Genomic DNA, 6,470 nt, shown 5'->3' on the forward strand with positions numbered 1-6,470 from the left:
ATTCAATTGCACGGTGTTTAGGTGTTGCTAGCCAGAGGCTTGACGTCTTATTTATAGTTTGTCGATCAGATCGCTCATCATTGCGGTAAAGTACTAGCAATAAAATATATGACGCAGCAATACGTGACGAAACATTTATGGCATTCACGACATGGAACGATTATTAAGATCTGACTTCGGTTTTAATCAGCAGATTAAGTTTTTGATTGCAACTACTAAGATCTAAAACAGTTCGTCACGAAGATAGCGAACTTGCGCGCCGATGTCCGTCTGCGGAGTGATATCTATTACCAATGCTTGTTTAATATGAAGATGACTCCGACAAGGATATCTTGTGGGTCACGTCATGGACGTCAAGGATGAAAACGGCACCACGTCGACGTAGCTTGTAAGAGATGCGTAAATGTTGAAGTTTATTCTCCAAGCCATTTATGGCGTCCTTTGTCTACTGTATTACGCTCTGATCTTGAAGCGCAACGTGTCACGCTTCAACATCAGAACGTATCATGGTCGACAATGGACGCCATATCATGCTTTGGGGAACAAGTGCAGATTGGATAATCGTTGCACAAGCGCGTGATTTTAGCGCGTCGACCTTGCGACTTCAAGATTAAAAAAGGTATTTAAGTATCTTGGTCGCTTTTGATGACTTGACTACGACACCCAAAACAACGGAAGAGCCATTTGGCCTCTTGTTCCAGAGAGTTTATCTTAGCGGGCTGTCATCGGAATTTGAATTGATTTCATTGCGTGTGGAAATCCTTAGCACATCATCATGATCGAGATCAAAAATCAACTGATAAAAGAATCAGAAAAGCTGTGCAGGATAAATGCCACAAAAAAGCGTTTTGCTTAAATGGGATGGACGTAAGATTGACAGGTAGACGAAGCAATTTGCGGATTCGCATTACGCAATAACGGGGTGATTAAGAGCAAATTAGAGCTGCGACCAGGTTAATCAGAAATGTCTGGTCGGTAGAAAAAACGATTTACTATTGGTGATGCAAGATTTGCGGTGGAAGAAGGATAAAGGTCAAAATGACCTAACAACAGGGTGCTACATCCCACAATAATTTTATGGAATAACTTGTTCGAATTATAGAATCTTGATACGCATCAAATTAGCTACTGCAGGCGGTAGAACATAATTCTTTCAACAAGCTAGCTAATACGGTGACAGTGATCGTCTAGGGTAGAAAAAGCTTTGCTTTATTGAAACTTTACATATCGTAGGACATCGCAGAAGATTATTGCTTGTTGGCAATAATGCCAAAGCTAGTGGCAAATTGGTCCTGCAAAGCTGTATCTTATCTAAAGCCGTTTATTCAAAAATTATCACCTGATGATTTTGCCTCTTAAATTTTTTTTGATCGATATTTTATAGGGTGTAAGTGGTAGATACACCACTTGGCTTTCATTGGCGTCAAATCATATCTATGAACCACGGTATGGGGGTAGAAATTTTGCATTCATCGTGTGTCCTCGAACAAAGAAGAAGCGTTTACATGAGTACGACGGAGAAAGCGTAAACTTTTACTGAGTAGGAAAAAGCATGTCGAGTGGAATAATCCCGAACTGACACTCAATGGGAGGTTGGCCTTCTAGCATGGGACACCAGAAGATAGGCGCTTGATTAAAGACGCAACCCTCAACCAAATACATCCAGGTGATCAAGCAAGAGGCAGGAACATCATGTGCCCAGTGATCAATCAGTGGGTAGACTGTGATCAGATTTCTCGTATGTTCAATGGCAAAGACGAAGCTTGTACTAGAGCGTATGCACACCATTATAAAAAGTGCCAGAGCATAATTTATCGAAGGGAGATGCATAGTATATGCTCGATTTCGTGCAATTCATTTAACCAAGAGCAAGAGTAAAGCAACTTGCAAGCTGAAGGAATCTATGGAGTGTTCGTGTAAAGTGTTTGTGATCCGACCACGGAAAAAATGACATCAAGACGATGATAGACATATGTCGTCAAAGCGGCATCATCCACAAGCTTAACGTTTTGCATAGCTCTTATCGACCGGGGTTATGGAGCGCATGTACAGATATCATAGAAAAGGCACACGGTATGCTATACAACAAAAGAATTCTGAATGTAGGTTGGTGGGAGTGGTGAATGCAGCAGTACATTTGGTTCATTTAGTCGCTCGATGTATACAGCCAAAATCGTATCACATCGCATACCGTATGAGCTGGCATTAAATATAAATCCCCCAGTCGACAAATTACGCGTTTGTAAATTGTGACGTTCTCTTCATGTCGACCATGCGAAGAGAGCAAAGCTAGAACCCAAGAGCTAGGAGTACCGCGTGTTTGACTTGGAGAATGTCATGGTCAAAGTGACCCGATGTACGAGCGTAAGGCTGAAGCGATCATTGAAGATATACATAAGAGTGATAAAGTCTCTGCTAAGAATTAACTGGGTCTTTTGCCAGTTGTAGACGGATGCATGGGTGCTATCGAATAAAAAACGCAGCCATCAGAATAAACGATGGAAACCCTACATCAAGCGTCTTATTTCAGCTGCTGATGCTTTTAAAACGCTCTGTTGGAGATAAGTTGGTGCTAGCAGAGTACTAACTACCTTCTTATACGCAAATAAAAGATCATTTGGATTTTCGGAGTTTGTGGCTCAATAATGATATTTATAACTGGCTCAGATGACGCAATCTTAAAAGCAGGTAGTGATGGTTCATCAACATTGAATAAACTACAAAAAAAAGTCATTGTGGTCGCTGTTGTCGCGTACACGATGATAAGTGAGAATACTACGGGCTGATCGATTATATATGCTCAATCGATGGCAGCGACGATTCAGTAGAGTGTCGTGGAGCTATGGAAGCCGAGATCTTCTTTAAATACCAGCACGGACATCAACACCCTGACGATTGACAAGTCCTTAACTGGATTGCGGTGGGTTGTTGTATATAAAATTGGCGCTGTCGTGCAGTAGAGACACCATTTGTTGTGACGGTTTAACAACCGAAGTTCTCCAAAAATTATTTACCGATTACCAGCATATATTTAATCCGAATGATACTTGCCATGTGCTCACCAAATGGAGCAGTTGAATGTCGATATTGCCCACTCGGAGCTATGCGCTGACAGATAACGTTTGTATGGAAGTTCCGCTGGGTGTCGACAATGCTTGCTAAACAAAGCTATTTATGAGTGGAAACAAGCAGCAAGTGTTTGGTACAAGATGATACAGAATATCTTTTATATTGCTAACGTTTGCAGGAGCAGTTTTATTATGCCTGAATTATATCCTCGTTGCGCCTTAAACGTATGACATGATGTCGCAACAACAAAAGTAAGGAGCTCATTAAGGTCAATGAAGTGCTCAATATTGCATTCGAGATGAAAAATCTGGGCGTGGTGAAGATTGAATACGACAAGTCGGCTTATTGTGACCAAGCAGATGTACTGGATTGACGACGTGGGCGAGCGATCTGGTCAGAGAGATAACAAGAGTGTGAGCAACCTGTTCGCGCCAGCATTAAAGTTATTGTCAGCGGCAGTCGCCTACAATGGAAGAGTGTCATTTGGCGATGTCATAGCTCATAGTAGTCACTTCTTCCGGACAACTTCACATACAACATCAGATTTCAACTATCCGTTCGTTACGCTGCGTGAAGACTCAGAAATGATTTCGTGCTCAAGGCAGTATAAGATTGCAGTGAAGGCGTATTTTGGAAAAGCTGGAGAAGCATAGCGATTGCAGACGCTTAATTCTTGGAGATAACGTTAGATTTACACGAGTACCAGTGGTATTTTATATGAAGTACTAGCAAACGTTTGGCGAATGCCGAGTGTCTAGTTCGTATGCTCTGCATCCAAGAAGTTTTCGGACGCTTGCACATGTTATTTGATCAAGTATAAGGCACACATGCTTGGAAAGACAACGAAGGGTAAACAAATGAAGCCGAAAACATCGGACACCAACTAGGGCATGATGTTCTATCCACACATAGCGCGGAGACATCGGGAACGCTATTTGATCATGCTTTCGGGTAACAGCAGTACAAACCCCAGCTTGACAGGTCCCAACCCGATCAATATTGAAGGTATTGTTGAAGACGATAAAAGCGATCCTAGCAATGATGACCAGTTCTGGACTTCATCGCCTCAAGGACCTCCCATTGATGAAGACGGTCTAGTTTCTGAAGTATGCTGCAAAGGTCGGGAATGCAGATGATGCCCCAACCACATCTTAGCAGGTCATGACAAGTCAAGATGCACCAAAATCGATGAAAACCATGATGACTGAAGTGATCGAGCACGAGTTTTATGGATAATGACCTTGGTGTCATGAAATGTGGTTATGCACCCAATTAGATATCGGTGGATCTTTGCAAAGAAGCGAACTGAGAGCGGGCAAGTGATAAGGTATAAAGCTAGGCTTGTAGCCAAGCGCTTCAAACAAAAGTTTGGTGTCGACAGCTTCAAAACTTTCTCGCCGGGAACCAACATGCATTCAATTCGAATGGCGATGACACTTGTTGTGACTGAGGGTTATGTGACCGAACAGTTAGATGCCGACGCTGGTTTCTAAGCAATAATATGGAGGAATGCGTGTACATGGAAGTGCCACACGGTGTAACTAACGTCAAGAACTGCATCTGCTAACCTAATAAAGCAATACACAGCCTAAAACAAGCAGCTTGCGCGTGGAACAGATCGGATTCAAGAGCTGTAGAGCCGACTAGCGCGTATACGTTTAGAAATAGATGTCAAACTTGGTGTAATGTTGATGACATGATCACTGCTTTTAAAACGAACATAGAGACAAAAGGAGTCAAGACAGCGTTCACGAAATCATTCAAGATGAAAGAGCTCGGTGAGGCCAAGGGATGACAATAAATCATGTTTGGGCGAAGAAGACTCTCATCATCAAACAGACTCGTTACATCAACGACGTGGTGGAGCAATTTAACCAGCAGTTTTCCAAAGCGGTCGGGATCCATGCGAATCGGGACTAAGGCTGTCTAATCTGCAGTCTCCGACGACCGATGTTTGGCAAGACGAGATGCGTTCGAAGCCAAACAGGTCGCTCATCGGATGCCTTCTCTACATCACGACGTACACTCGTCCTGACGTCTTATACGTCATTACTCAGCTATCGCGTCGCCTTGAGAGTTCGGGCCAACGGCATTGAAAGAACGCCATATGTGTAGCTCGATATCTGAGGACATCGCAAGAGCATGGACTTGTCTACAAGGGAAGCATGGGTGACTTAGACGTTGTGGCATACACAGATGTCGACTGGGGCAGTGAAATCGACGACCGACGCTCTGTGTCGGTGATCATGGTAATAATTGGACACGCTTTTGTAGGTTTTAAGTCAAAGTATCAACGCACAGTAGCTTTCAGCTCAGCAGTAGCCGTATTCATGACGCTTAGCTTGTGTACGAGCTATGCTCAAAGACCTCAGCCATGAACAAGCCGGAGCGACTTTCATCTTCAAGGACAACCTAGGCGTCGTCGCGCTTGCAGACAATGTAGGATACAATGCTCAAATAGAGCATGTTGATAACCGGCACCACTTCATTCTGGAAAACGTGGTCCGAGATACGATCGTAGTAAGGTAAATCAGCACGAAGAAGCAGTTAGCAGACATGATGACGAAGCCTATAAACTCAAGCTTCGTCGAAATGCAAGCGGCGTTCGATCCATGCCAATAATGGAAAAGCGACAAAGGAGTGTTGAAGTTCCTACGCCACTGCATGCCGAAGGACGTGCTACGTGATTGCGGGCTATGTTTACGTCGAGTACCGGTGACGTCACCAAGCAGCTTCCAAAAGCGTCTACAAGGATAGGGTTAGAGCTAGCACAAAGTAGCGAACTAAGTGCCTAAATGTTTTTATTACTTCACAAATTGCCTTCTACTTGACACACCAGTTTATTAATAGACATTGCGGCTAAGCCGTATTTGGAGAAGCTGGAGAAGCAATACTGATGGCAGACGCTCAATTTCTAAATATAAGGTCGGAATTACGGGCGCAACTGCGATATTCTATTAGAAGCACCAGCAAACGGTTGAACATAGCTTGGCGGAGGGTGGGTGTCCGGCTCATTAGCTTTGCACTCAAAATGCTTTTGGACGCGTGCAATGCTTAAGTACATGGGTAACGAGCAAGCATAAAGCACATAGGTATCGGAAGACAACAAAGGTCGATAAATGAGGCCGATAACATCGGATACCAGGGTCGAGCAAAGCACATGGAAAGTTGACACCAATTCGTTTGTAATGACGTGCAATGAGAACACTTGAAAAGTGGCTACATTGACACCAAGCGGCCGCATGTGGATATGCTGCAAGAGTATTTCACGTCTATAGTTTAGTTTACACACAAGGCATCAGATACCAAGATTAAACTAGTAACAAGCATAAACGGTTAGTGAGAGTTAAGACGGAGCCGCTAAATATTCGCCAAAGGACGATGTTTTAGGTAATGTATCT

This window comes from Plasmopara halstedii (assembly GCF_900000015.1).
Source record: "Plasmopara halstedii genome assembly, contig: Scaffold_658, whole genome shotgun sequence".
Classification (NCBI taxonomy): domain Eukaryota; phylum Oomycota; class Peronosporomycetes; order Peronosporales; family Peronosporaceae; genus Plasmopara; species Plasmopara halstedii.